This window comes from Phoca vitulina, unplaced genomic scaffold, assembly GCF_004348235.1.
Source record: "Phoca vitulina isolate PV1807 unplaced genomic scaffold, GSC_HSeal_1.0 scaffold51, whole genome shotgun sequence".
Lineage (NCBI taxonomy): Eukaryota > Metazoa > Chordata > Mammalia > Carnivora > Phocidae > Phoca > Phoca vitulina.
This window is the reverse complement of record NW_022589754.1, coordinates 11,486,661-11,500,678: the sequence shown is the minus strand read 5'-3', so window position 1 is coordinate 11,500,678 and position 14,018 is coordinate 11,486,661. Positions and strand designations below refer to the sequence as shown.

The following is a 14,018-nucleotide window of genomic DNA, read 5'->3' as shown; positions in this document are numbered from 1 at the left end:
AGACACCAAGGAATGATCTGGCATTCTTTAAAAAAGCTTAGAGTAGGGGTGGGCCTCTACAGAGATAGCCCAGGGATGGTCATACTATATATGCTGCCCACTTTAACTCTGGATCATTTAAGTGCTCCCTGGAGCCTATCAGGGGCTGGACCCCTTAGGAGCCAAAAATGAATACTAGTCCAGCTGGTTTAAATGCAATCCAGAAGACCCTGCTGCCTCTGAAATTAGTAACCCAAGTGCTATATACTTGGCTGCTGCTGAAATAATGAGCCTCTGCTATGAGCTGACTTTTGACAAGATGTATGTAGCTCCACTGTCTGATAAAAACTCCCAACAAATCTGGTTAGAAAGAATAGACTCTCCCCATAAGGGGAGAATAATTAGTGTCATGTTGATATTATCTGTGACATGTAACTTATGCGACTCAGTTTAGTTGGGAACCGTTTCAGTCCTGATCCTTTGCAGGGGTGATCACAGACTGGGTAAGCATGTAATTTACCCCAACTGTTTTGAGGAGGATGTATGACGGAATAAACTGCAGGCTTTAAAGGTACTGGCCCCTGGAAAGGACATTTCTACGAGCCTCCCTGACAGGAGTCAGGGCAGTCATCCTTTCCTCCCCTATTTACCTAATCACTGTGTTACCTTAATCACCGAGAGAAGCCCCTCTTCTGCTACATGTTCACTCGTGTGGAAGAGCTGGCAGACTCTCTCTAACACTTTCCGAAAGACATCCTTCCCAATTCAGCCTAGTGAGGGGTTACAAAAAGGAAGAAGATTGCTTTCATCATCTATGACTCCCCCATACTCACCTTGCTCAGTCTCCAATGTACTGAAAGACAGTGGCAAGTATTAAAAGGGAAAATGGGGGGGGGAGTCTAGGTGGCTCAGGCAATTAAGCATCCGACTCTTGATTTTGGCTCAGGTCATGATCCCAGGGTCGTGGGATCGAGCCCCACGTCGAGCGCCACGCTCAGTGCAGAGTCTGCTTGAGATTCTCTCTCTCCTTCTCCCTCTGCCCCTCCCCCAACTTGTGCGTGCTCATTTGCTCTCCCTCTCTCTCCCCCAAAGAAATAAATAAAATTTTAAAACAAAAAAGGGAGAATGGGAAGTGGGGAAAAAACACAAGGTATTGCTTAGTCTAACCTACCCATTTTTAACACAATTTTCATACCGTAATGGAAAAACTTCAACATTTATGATACTTTCTGCTTTTACTGGTTCTTTATTCCTTTGTCTACTCTCACAAGAATGAAAGTTCCACGATGGCAGAACTCTGTTAATATCTAGAATAGTCTCTGGCAACTAGTGAGCACTTAATAACTGTCTAAGGAAGGGAGGAAGCGCTGCATCACAACCATCTCTTCTCTACCTCCAACTGGGGGACCCCCACCCAAACCACCGGTGACTCACCAAGGCTTCCCAACTGCCTCACAAGGACAACCATGGCAATGGTGATTCGTTCTGGCTTGCTGATGAACCCACTGGGCAGGAAGCCTCAATATAAGTGACAGGTAGGTCTTAGTGTTGCTCTTGACCAATGACAAGGTTTCTGGCTGCCCAGGAATCTGCATTTTTAACAGGCATCCCAGGTGATTTTCTGCATAAAAATTTTTTACACCATGAACATTTACTTTATTGGGCAAGAACCACCTCAGAGGCTATTATAAAAATCTTTCGGTGTGGAATAAAAAACATTTCTGTCTCACACGGCCTCCTTGGACTCAAATGGGACCTAGAGGAAGCACTGGGTAGAAGACACAGTACTGGCTTACATTCAAATCCACCTCCTACATCAACTAGCTATAATCTTGGGCAAGATAAGCAATTCGCCCATCTGCAAAAATGGGAGAATGAAAAAAATGAAAGGTTAGGCTCATTATTTTCTAGTGTAGTCTGAACATTTTAAGACCTTTTTTATTCATACCATGATGGGGAAACTATCAAGTAATCGCCTAATACCTACTAAGACCACCTTCCCTGCCCCTTCCCACCAACTGGGCTAGCCTGCCAAAGCCACTAGCCACTTACCAAGACTTCACAATGATTTGATAACAGGATGTGCAGGATGTTGATCTAAGCCTCTCCCAATTCTCAGGTAACCTCACTGGGCCAGGCGGGGCTCAATATACCTCTTCACCAGTGGCATGGCTTCTGATCACACTTGGTGTGACCTGTAGGATAGAGAGAAGGAAGAAGAAAGAAATGTTAAGACAGAATAGCCAAGGTTTGAGATACAGCTTCGAATTTACTTTTACCACCTTGGTCAAGTCATCCAGCCCACACCATGAACCTCAGATTTTGCTCTCTTCTTTATCTGGCAGACTGTTGCAATGCCTACAATTATTATTTAGTAAGAATTCGTGTATCCATTTTAAATGTGGTAACTCGGGTACAGAGACACCAAGTAACTGGCTATATCAAAGTGTTAGAACTCAGATATTAACTCATGCTGATCTGCCTAGCTGCCTGCAAGTCTTTCCCTCTTTAGACTTCAATATCCCTACCTCGGAGTGAGGGTAAACTTGATTTCTTAGGGGCCCTTTTCTGTCTGGCAGTTATGACCCTCCATTCTGTAATCCTGGCTAAAAAGAGCTCCCTAAAAGTGGATGAAACCTCCATCTAGTCATTGGATGGCATTTGGTTCACACTAATGAGGAAAGGTATGGGCTCTGGGCCAAGGCCTGTCATTCACAATCTCAACTCCCACCAGGACTCACTTTACCTGTGTGTGAAAGGAATTAAACGTATCTATTGCCTTATCCGCTGCCCGGGTTATCAAAATGATCAAAGGGAGCTAGGTGAGGCAATGGTTACTCCCCTATCTCCCAAGACTCAACCACTAGGAAGGACTGGGACTCTGAGACCTAAGACCCACACAGGATAAGCCAAAGATCCCCAGGGGTCCTTTCTTTCTAAGAAAGCAGCCTAACGCCTCTAAGTTTCCCAGTCCCTAGCTGCTTAGCATGAAAAGCAACCCAGAAATCTGGCAATTCAGCAATGGCCCAAAGCCCAAGCTATTAAAATCATTAGATGCTGGCAGCACCAGCAAATGCAACTAGGTTTCCTGTTACCCAGTGAGAGGCAGACAACCCTTGAACCCCAGGAAAATTCAAGGAGCAGTTTCTCAGGGCTCATTTTTAACTACTGCATTCCCCATCAGCAAAAATGTCTTAGAATCTACTACTAATCCTGAGAGCCTGGCAGAAAGCTCTCCCGCTGCAAGTGGGGAAGATTTCACGCTGCCAAGCACTGGGGAAGGGGAGGAGACTTGATGAGTCTGAGCCATCTCTTTACTGGATAAAGTAAAGCAGCTGTTACTAGAGCACGATCTGCACACCTACAAGCAGCAGCTGCCGCCAGCAATTCCTGAGCTTATTACAGCCCAGAGGGACAAGAAGGGGAGAGAAATTTGTACCGGGCATAATTGGGAAATAAATGGCAAATGTCAGTGTAGACACCTTACCATGAAATGCCTGCACTAAGGAGCCAAGAATAGAGTAGTTGGTAGTTAGTACCTCTCTCTGAAGACAGAGATCTTATTTCCATTCCCTTCTCCCACTCCACCTAGCTCTCTTCTAAACTAAACTGCTCCAGTTTCCAGCCCCCTTGCTGCCCAATTTATTCCACTTCTGTTTAGGTCAATGAATTTCAAAATGGAAATACTTTCCATGTTTGTCTAACTGTGAAAGTCATAAATGCACACCGTGAAAAAAGTTCCAGAAATATATTAAGGATGGAAAGTAAAAAAATCCCAGAATCCCAGAAAGTTTAACACTCGGGGTATGTTCTCCCAATTACTTTCACGTACACAAAGAAACATGAATTTTTTTTTCACAAAAACTGGATGAAAACCATACTATTGCCCTCTAGCTTTTTTTTCAATTAATATACTTGATACATCTTTCCAAGTAAAATATTCGTCTACAAGACTATTTTTACTTTTAATGCCATGTTGTAATATTACATGAATACATCAAAATATATCTACCCAAATGATTATTCATGAAGAGGTAAGGTTTTTTTCCATTTTTTATTGCTATGAACATTGTAAACATTCCCATAACTACATCTTTTAGAATATCCTTAGAATATTTCTTTAGGATTTCTTTAGAATATTTTGGGGTATATCCCTAAAAATGAAACTGTGTGGTCAAAAAGACATACAATTTTTATTCTGCCACATTATATATCGCCAAACTGCCCCTACAAAGGATTACACTGAAACTGGATAACCCCACCAACATCAGTATAACATTTTTTTTTTAATTTGCCCATGTGATAGGTATTAAATGCAACAATACATTTTCAATGATTCAAACATTTATTACTATGAGAATTACAAAGATGAGTACGATACAGTCTCTGCCCTTGAGCTTAAATGAAGGGAGACAGACACAAACAGGTAACGTTTACCATTATCATGTTCATGACGAAGAGAAATTAAGATTTCAGTTCGTGGTGCTTCCCAAATTGACTCTGCGGCTACTGCTAATAGAAAAGGTCCTAAAGAATATGATTCGACAGTATTCCAAATTAAAAATCCATCTGCTAAAATTCCAAGGAGTTGTGCTAATCCTTAATCACCTAGGGGGCATTCTGATGTGACTTTGTTGTTTTTCCTTCAAGTCTAAGAACCAAGCAGAAGCTGCTCAGAAAACAACCTGTTCCCCTCCCCCCAGGCAGTGAAGTGAATGAAGTGTAGGGCAATATTTGATTGGAAAGATTCACTGACACTGGACCTGGACTTCCATCTTTTCTTGTCCTACCATTTCCAGTAAACAGTGAGCTGTAAACATTTTCTTTTAGGCGTCAAATGGCTTCTCTCCCTGGAATCTCACTACCAGGCAGATCTGCTTATACATAGTTAGGCTGCAGTAGTATCCATTCCCACTTGGGAAATACAGATAAGAATAAAAAGAAACTATTTTTCAGTACCATGTGGGTCAGATACAGATGAGCTCAAAATGGACACCACCACAAGCATTTAAAAAACCTATCCGACAAAGATGGATAAATACACAATAAAGCAAATATAGCAAAATGTTAATTGCAACATCCAGTTGGTAGGTAGATGGATTTTCCATGTACAGTTCTTCAACTTTTCTATACGTACATCTAAAATTTTTCACAATAAAATGCTGGGGAAAATCCAACAAGCAGCTTGAAAAACAATGCTGTAAGGGCCTTTCCCACCATTTTACTCCTAGAATGAGACTATCCTATATTCTTTCCTTTTTGTTTGTTTGTTTTTTAGATCTAGCTTTCTTGAATTGGACTTGGGAGCTCTCAACTTTTTAATGACATGAAATGAATCACAATACACCCACAGGCAGGATTCCAAGACAATGTGTGGAAGGTTAGAGAGGGTAAAGGGGAAGGCCCTAAGCTCTTGGAAGTCCAGGCTCCCTAACTGTATGAAGTCTAAGTAAGTGAGTATTTCAGAAATCCCATTTCTTTGTGTATTAGCATTCAGACCCCGTAAACATTTGCCTTGGCCTACCTTTCTGCCTTAGCTCACATTAACTTGTTACTTTCCATATTCTCATGGCAAAGACCTGTGCAGGAAGGGGAGGGGCAAGGGATAAGGCACCAAGGTATGATATGGCCACGGTCTTCAGGTTAGGATTTAACAAAAGGAATTTCTAGAGATGAAGCTCCAAACTTGATGCTGAAGTACATGGTATAACTGACTAACTGTCGGACCCTGGTGGAGGCCTTATAATCAATCTAGTTTGAAGTGTGTTCTAGCTGGCCCACCTGTAAAATAGGAAAAAGACCTGTTATAAGCAATAATGAATGAGGTAAATAAATGAGTTTCTGAGACGTTAAAAATATCTTTGGTGAATGGAGAGGCATATGAAACCATCACAGTCGAGTAATGATCCAAAGCTGGGCAGGCAATCTTTTTCGGTAAAGGACAGGCTTTATGGGCCACCAGGTCTCTGATGTAGTCATTCAACATCACTGTTGCAGGCCGGAAAGGCCGCAGACAAAATATCAACAAATAACATGTGTTCCAGAAGAACTTTATTTGCAAAACCAGGCAGTCCACGGGCTGCATTTGCCTACCCCTGATCTAGAACGTGCAGCCCTACCTAGGAACACCATTTGAAGGATGACCTGAGGAGAAGTGGAAAGGGGATGAGTCTACAGATAGCGAACACTGGGCAGTGAGGATGAGGCTCCTGATCTGGCAGCTACCACCCAGGTCCCACCAAGGAAGAGTGTGACAGCAGCTGCAACACTAGCAACATCCGTAAATACCAAGGACTGAAATCCAAACACAAAAACAGCATTATCTCAGAAAAACTCTTTAGATGCATAACCACAAAGAAATAGCACGTTTCTGACCACATGCATTTTGAATAAACAGTTGACAGTCCAGAGCCTGTGGAGATCACCTTAGCAGGCACACGATAAATGTTTGTTGATGACTCATTCATTTATTCATCCAATAAACATTTACTGAGGCCTACTAATGTGCCAGGCTGGGCTCTGGAGAAGACACTGTCCCTGCCCTCAAGGAGCTTACAGTCTAACTGAGAACACAGGAAGGGAGACAGGCATATACACAGACAATTACAATACAACCTGGTAAGTGCTACAACACTTATCAGGTTGTATTATAATGGCCGATGTAAAATTTCTTTCCAGGGGGCGCTGCTCCAGGCTGCTGCTGGCTGTAACATCAAGAGAGAGAAGGAACAAATTGTAGAAATCAAAGGTTAAAGGCTTTTAGGCTATTTCAAATACCCATGCTCTCCCTAACTCCTGATCAGAGATGGGTTTGGGAACTCCCACGCTTAGGATGGACAGAGACATCCTGTAAAGGATCTTCTCAACCACCTCCTCTACAATAGAAGCTCTGTTGTTTTGTTTTGCTTATTATACATCTGTCAACCTCCCCCACACACGCAATAAGCCTCGTTTAACACCTGCAACTAACAAAACGCTGAAAAATGGGGGCTAACGACTACCTGGATTAACCCAGTGTAACTGGACAGCAAAAAGCAGTAAGTAACAAATCACTTGGCACCTCTAAATCCTATAATCCCTACCCTTCACTGAAAAAGTAAAAAATAGAATGTTATTAAATATATGAGATAGTATAGAGCCCATGTATTGGGAATGATAATTTAGAGAGGTTTACTTAATAAATAAAATTAAACAGATTCTCTGAACCACAAATAAAAGACCCAGTTTCAGGAAACCTTCTAAGACACCTCACCCCAAAACCTTTAAAAATATCTATTCTAAATTACCTAATCGTAAATAACAAAATAAGTAAGAAAAATGAAACAAGGAGGTAATACACTCTTCCCAACCACTTTTCAACATTGAGTGATAGTAAGAGACTCCTTGAGGAGAGATTACTAGTGTTAACTAGTCATTTGGTTCAGATGGTTTTATACAAAGACAGGATGGACTTTTTCCTGTGTCCCATACCGTTCCTAATAAGGCCTAGGGTTTTAACGGCTCTTCCGTCTCTGCACCAGCAAACTGAGCTGATGACATCAATAGATTGCTGCCATTTACACTGAGATCCCCGTCTTGGGACCCAATGTCTCCGAGGCCACTTTTATATGCTTAACATGCTATTTCCCCCTAAAGTCATCATATTGCTCTTGCCTACACTGTTCCATTCTGCCACTGTCAGCCCACACTCACAATGCCTTCTCAGGCGCTGCAGTTTGTTCCTCCTAGCATTTTACACCTCCAAAGAGCTTAGTGTTATCTATAAATGTGGACATTACACTATGTACATATCCTCCTCCAGATCACTCCTAAGTATTCAAAATAAGATCAGTCCCAGAATGGATGGGGGAGAGGGCTCTATTGTTTTGTGTCTTGTCTAAGTTGGTTTCTTATTAGGGACAAAATGTTGCCATGTCTTCTTTCCACACCCATAGCCAGCACGTACCAATGCTATGTGGCACTCAAGAGTGCTCTCTTTTTAAATAAAAAGACATGGCTATCTATTTAAAGGACAGACAAATGTTATCTCAAAATGGCTACCAAGAATCTGACATGTATCCCACGAAGCAGTTGTCCTTGGAATCACAAACATTTCTTAAGACTCAATGGCAACATATACCAGGAGTGTATGTGCAACAAATCGCATTTGTCATTTGCAATAAATAACAAAGGATAATAGATCCTTTTACAGCACACATAATAGAGAGCTCTTACAAATACATAACATTCAGACCCAAATCGAATAGTTCACAAAGAGCTAATAATTAACATTTGAGAATCCAGCCTCACCAGGAATCAGAGAAATGGATCGTAAAACAAAGATACCATTCTCTTACATATAAGGTAGCAAAAAAGATTTTTCTAAATACCTAAATAACTGGGTACAGAAAAAATGACATAATTTTTTCGAACGTTACTATAGCAAGTCTTTACAACGTTCAAACTTTTTGATGAACAATTCTAATTCTGGAACTCTATTCTATAAAGAAATAACTCAAAATAGATAAACAATAAAAACTAAATGAAAATGAAAAGACATTCATTACATCATTTAAAATACTGAAAATTTAAAAATATTTCCAGACATCAAGGTATCATGAAATCATTATATGACAATTGCAAGAATGTTTAACGTGGAAAAATGCATGTTATAATGTTAAACTCAAAACCCAACATAAAATAGTACAAATATATGATCAACTGTAGAAAAATGCAGGGAATGAAAAGACGTGAACACATTTATAAACACTGGGTTAGCTCTGGGTGGTGAAATTACAGATCCTTTTTCCACAAACTTGATGGTTACCCTCAGACAAAGCTACAATGAATATTTACCAAATTTCTAGATTGAGAGAACTATTCAAACTTAAACAATGTAAGAAAAATCACAAAACAGAAGATAGAGATTTGACCACTTGCTTTCGAATCTCTACTAACCCCAAATTTAAAAACAAAAATTAAAAGGCAAACAATAACCTGGAATATGTAATACTGCAGAAATTCGAGCAATAGCCTTAATTTGAAGAACACTTTCAAATAGATAACAGTAACACTAAACTAAAACTGCAACAGATAAATCAGTATAAGACCTGAACTAACATCACATGAAAGAAAATGAAACTGCTAAGAAGTATATGGAGGAAAAAGGAGTCCAAACTCCCTAATAATCAAAGAAATGCAAAATTAAAATAATAACTGGTTGTTATCCGTAACATATATTTTTCAAAACAAACACGACTCAATGCTTGTGAGTAAAAATTGGTACGACCTTTTCAGAATGAAATCTGTCAATACATAAGGAGTGTTAAAAACATTGACAGTAATTGCACTTCAGTGAATCCATCCTAACCAATAGTAAAAGCATGTATTTTCAGTCTTTTATTATAAGAAAAAAACAAGAACCTTTCCTTTACTATTGGACATTTGTATTAACACACCGAAATATTAATAATGGGTAAGAAAAAAAAAATCTCTACTGCAGCAAAAGACCGCTGTCTCAAAGCATTTGACCAGATCTCAAATCAGGCAAAACAAGAAGGGTGTGTCCAGCCTGCCGCAGTCGGCCATTTTAAACCCTCTGCAGAACAAAAAGCATAGAAGACAAGGGTAGATAAGGATGGCCACCCCGGTAGGCTCCAAATCAACAATTCTTTACTTTTTGTCTTCTACAGCTGTAACCCTGTACAATGCACGGAGTAAAAAGCAGCCAAGAGCAAACAGGTCTCCCTTTCTTATACAGCACAGGTAAATTACAAACAAAATCTGAAATCATAAAAGAAGGGTCCTTTAAATTTTGAACCCTCATTTCAGGGGAATAAAGCATAATGTTTAAGAGCGCAGAATTATGGAGTCATACAACCTGGATAAAAATCCAGTTTCAGCCATTCAAATGGATGTAAAGCCTTGGACAAACTAATCTTGTGTCCCCCACATTTCTCATTTGTAAAATATGAATAATGGTACTGCTATTTCTTAAGATTGTCCAGAGTACTAAATGAGTTAAGGCACATGTAAAAGCACTTAGACCAGTACCTGGCATTATAGTTTTAAGTGCTATAGACGTTTAAATATAATTATTACTGTAGCGAAATGGGCTTAGAGAAGGAAAAGGACCAGTATGAGATCACAGCTAGGATTACTGGGCAAGAACGGTCTCTTCTATTTTGAATCCTGTGCCCTTTGTGCTACATATTTAAGTGCTAAACTATTAGTTTTAGCGATTTACAGTAGATCCTCACTGACAGCCCTCTGAGATCCACGACAAGTACGGCTACCTCAAAAAACCTTCCCCCTAGGCTAAAGTTTTACAGAAAAAAATAATTTGGAGGAAAGGTCACCTTCATACCATCATTACCATTTGCCCAAATCCTAGGTTTAAAGTGTAACAAGCACTTGGAAACACAGCCAAATCCTCACACCAATATTCTGCAGTGGGGGACATCAAGAGCTTCTGCCTAACATTAACAGTAGATTCTAACAATATCGCAATCACTGTGTTCTGCTACTCTGATGGGATGAGAGAATGTGTCCAGAGCCGAGTACAGCGGCCCAAAGTCTGACAGAGAGCCCTCCAAATGTGTATTGCCGGAATGTGGCCTAGCTCCAGTGGTCCCATTTTACCCATTTCCTACACACAGCCAGCTGCCGAAACCTTTTGGACAGTCATCATCGCCTCGGCATTTTCAAACCCATATATCAATAGGCCAGTGAAAGGCTAAGATTCTGGGTTAATTTCTGGTGGATGTGGCCACAGCCTAGGACATCTCCCGCTCGGCAGATCCCCTCACCCAACCAGAAAGGCAGATTCTACTTCTCTGCAGGGCCCCCAGCCCAAGACGGCCAAGCAAAGATAACTTACCTCCCCCCTCGCCATTTTGCAATCTTAATTACACCTACGGCGCGCGCCTCCCCTCCCCGTCATTCTGTCTGAAATACGCTTGCGCTCCTCTCTCCTCCTAAAGCCAACCGTCACAATGTCGTCTCAAATACGCATGCGCGCCTTCACTTTCCCTCCCAACTGCCGCTGCCAACTGTGTACTAGAAACTTTGCTTTCTTAGCTACGCTTTCGACACCGCCCCCACCCCGCAACGCCCCAAGCTTGCGCGTGCTTACCTCCCACTCTCCCCAACTGGGGCCCCTTCCCCCTCGCATCAGGCCTTCTCAACTGTACGTGCGCGATCCCGCGCCTCCCCCAACCTCTCAAATACACATGCGCACCAAGGCCGTCCTCTCCAATTCCCGGCCCTCCCTCCTCCGCTTCTTATACACACATGCCTGACGCTATCTGGACGTGTTTCTCGCCATAGCTGTGCCCCACTACTCAAGGAGAGACACTACGAGCATTTCCTAATGGGAGTTACGTGTGATACACTAGGGAAGTGGAAACACTGCAGGTGACCGCAGAGAGCAAATGTAGATGGAATCCGCCCCGGCCCCCAGGGAGGAGCTGGAGTACCCTCAGACTCCGTTAGTAAGACCCACCACCCGGAACAAAGGCAAAGAAAGCTCTCATAATTGGATGAGCCTAGTACTAAGGCCCATCCTTTAAATACACCTTCTGCTACGTAAGAGGAACCCCAAATTTTTAAACAGAACGTTATGAAAACAACGACGCTCATGTGCCTCAACCGTGATTAGAGTCTGTATCCTTTCACAATGGAAAGTAAACGCTCAACATCCTTTTGTAGGCTTGAGACCCATGCTGTCCCCCACTTTTTCCTCTCGTGAACCGGGAGAATACACAGATCAAGAATCTCCCCGTCCCGAGTTCCCTCCCCCGCCCTCCATGTTCTTCTCCTACCTCCTGGCTGAACCGAGTGTCGTAGCGTGAATTCTTAGCGCTGGCCGCCGCAAGAGAGGGTAGAGGGAGCGGCGGCACAAAGTTCGCGGATCTAGGGTGGCTGCACAGGCCGAGATAGAACTGAACAGGCGAAAGAGAACCAGCGGCGCCTCCAGCCGCACCGAGGACGCCAGTTAAAGCACGGCCTCTCCGGGACCGCCGCAGTATGCTTCTGGCGCATGCGCGGAGTACGCCCTCTTCTCTCCACCCCCACCCATTACCGCCTTTCAGAGGTTAACCCTCGGGCCTTCTTCACCTTTTCCCCAGGGCCCAGGGCCCTAGCCCATCCTGCTTCTTCCACCTCTCCTCCCCTTGGTCTCACCGGCCTCCATCACCATCCCTTCTGCAGCCCATCCTTCCTTCGTCAATCCCATTCCTATTCTTAGCTCACCATTTCCTTGCCAAGTCTCCCCGTTGGCTACCTTTATTTGCTCTTCGTGTTCTTTTCGTTGTTGTTGTTAAGTTTTATTGAGATATAATTTTGTGTCATACAATGCACCAACTTAAGGTGTACAGTGCAATGGATTTTAGTATGTTCACAGAGTTGTACAGCCATCACCACGATTTTAGAATTTTTCATTACTCCAAAAACAAACCTCATGCCATTAGCATATCTTTGTGTTCTTTACATTTTTGTTTAAACATGTAATGTTTTAACATCGATATTTTTATTTTTATAAGCTGGAACAATGTGTCATCTTAACTATTTTTCCATGTTTCTAATTATCATCTTTATCTTTTTAAATAAATGGACAGCGTTCATTTTTTAAGTAGTGTAAAAATGAGGTCTGACCTCAATAATAATTCTTGCAGATGGAGTTACTTGCTCTTTCCACTTCTCTTCCTTTTGACAAAACTTCCCTAATCTACAATGGTCCCATTTGAAGAGAAATTTAAAAAGGAGGCACAAGTTGTAAATTTTGAATCCTATAAAATACTTAAGAGTCCTGGGCCTACCTATTTGTCTGAACTTCCCAGTTCATAAGCAGTTCCTCAGAAGTGGTAAAGGAGAAATTTGGAGACCTCTAGTGTATCCACCCACTTGAGGCTAACATTCTGAGGCTCTATTTCCCTCACGCTACACTCTTAGAGGACGTGATGGTTAATTTTATGTGCCAACTTGTCTGGGCCATGATGCCCAGATATGTGGTCGAATATTATTCTGGATGTTTCTGTGAGGGTGTTTTTGGGTGCGATTAACATTTAAATCTGTGGATTTTGAGTAAAGGAGGTTACCTGCCATAATGTGGGTCGCCTCATCCATCAGTTGAAGTCCTGAATAGAAGAAAAGACTAACCTTCCCCAAGCAAGAGAGAATTCTGCTAGCAGATAGCCTTTAGACTTGAACAGCAACATCAACTCTTCCCAGATTTTGGACTTCCCAGATAGATATAAATATATAATTATAATTATGGATATATGATTATAGCCATGTTGGAGATATATATGTGTCATATTGGTATGGTCATAAATATCCATATATAGATAGATAAAGATATCATGTCGGTTCTGCTTCTCTGAAGAATCCTGACTAACACAGAGGATTTCTTGAAACCTGTGAATACCCTGAACTGAGGTTGGGGTGCAGGGAGAAGAGGCAATCAAGAGGCAATCAAGAATACTCTATTAATCCCTTGAATACAGCTTTGCATTGTCAAATTGTACATCAACTAAGTCTGACACAGAACTGGACTTAACTTCGCAAAAGCTATTGTTACAAGGATATAAAACAACTGAGGAAATAAGTATCCTTGTCTTCTCAGAGTCCAGTAATTTTTCCATGATAGTACTAGTCTACTTTGGCACAAGAACTTGTCTGTTCTTTGTGATTTTTGAGGAATAAGGTAATGGGAAAGCAGAGACTGGCAAGATGGTACAGTAACAAACTCATATTAATAAAGGCCTTAATTTCATTGCTAACTGTTAATTAGTTTGAATATGTGAACAAGATGGCTAAGAGACCAAGTAATGGGATTGATTTGTTTATTGACACCCTGATAAATTACTTGGAGAAAAACCTCTTGCAACCAAATCCAGCCAGGGGACACAAATTTAGATACACTGGGGCCTAGAATCCATCCAGTCTTGTGTATGGGCAATAAAGATATCTGGTTATAGAGCAAAGATGTGTTATTTAAGAGGATGTGTATGTTTTTAAGGAGGTCATAACTGTAATTTGGGAGATGTTTGTATCAATCA

General features: G+C 41.6%; 1 long non-coding RNA gene across 15 annotated transcripts in view; it reads right to left on the bottom strand.

The window, feature by feature from the left end:
* Window positions 1-11,990, bottom strand: part of LOC116621801 — a 57,180-nt gene extending 45,190 nt beyond the window's left edge. For 8 of the 15 annotated variants that reach the window (XR_004297458.1, XR_004297466.1, XR_004297455.1 and 5 more), the window contains exons 1-4: window positions 11,781-11,990; window positions 2,032-2,174; window positions 1,414-1,600; window positions 646-749 (exon numbers count right to left, since the gene is read on the bottom strand). This is a non-coding gene — a long non-coding RNA (uncharacterized LOC116621801). Of the gene's footprint in view, window positions 1-645; window positions 750-1,413; window positions 1,601-2,031; window positions 2,175-10,837; window positions 10,948-11,092; window positions 11,388-11,780 lie in introns of those variants that run through there. The other 7 variants (XR_004297460.1, XR_004297461.1, XR_004297456.1 and 4 more) reach the window with 5 other exon arrangements.
* Window positions 11,991-14,018: the final 2,028 nt, after the last annotated feature.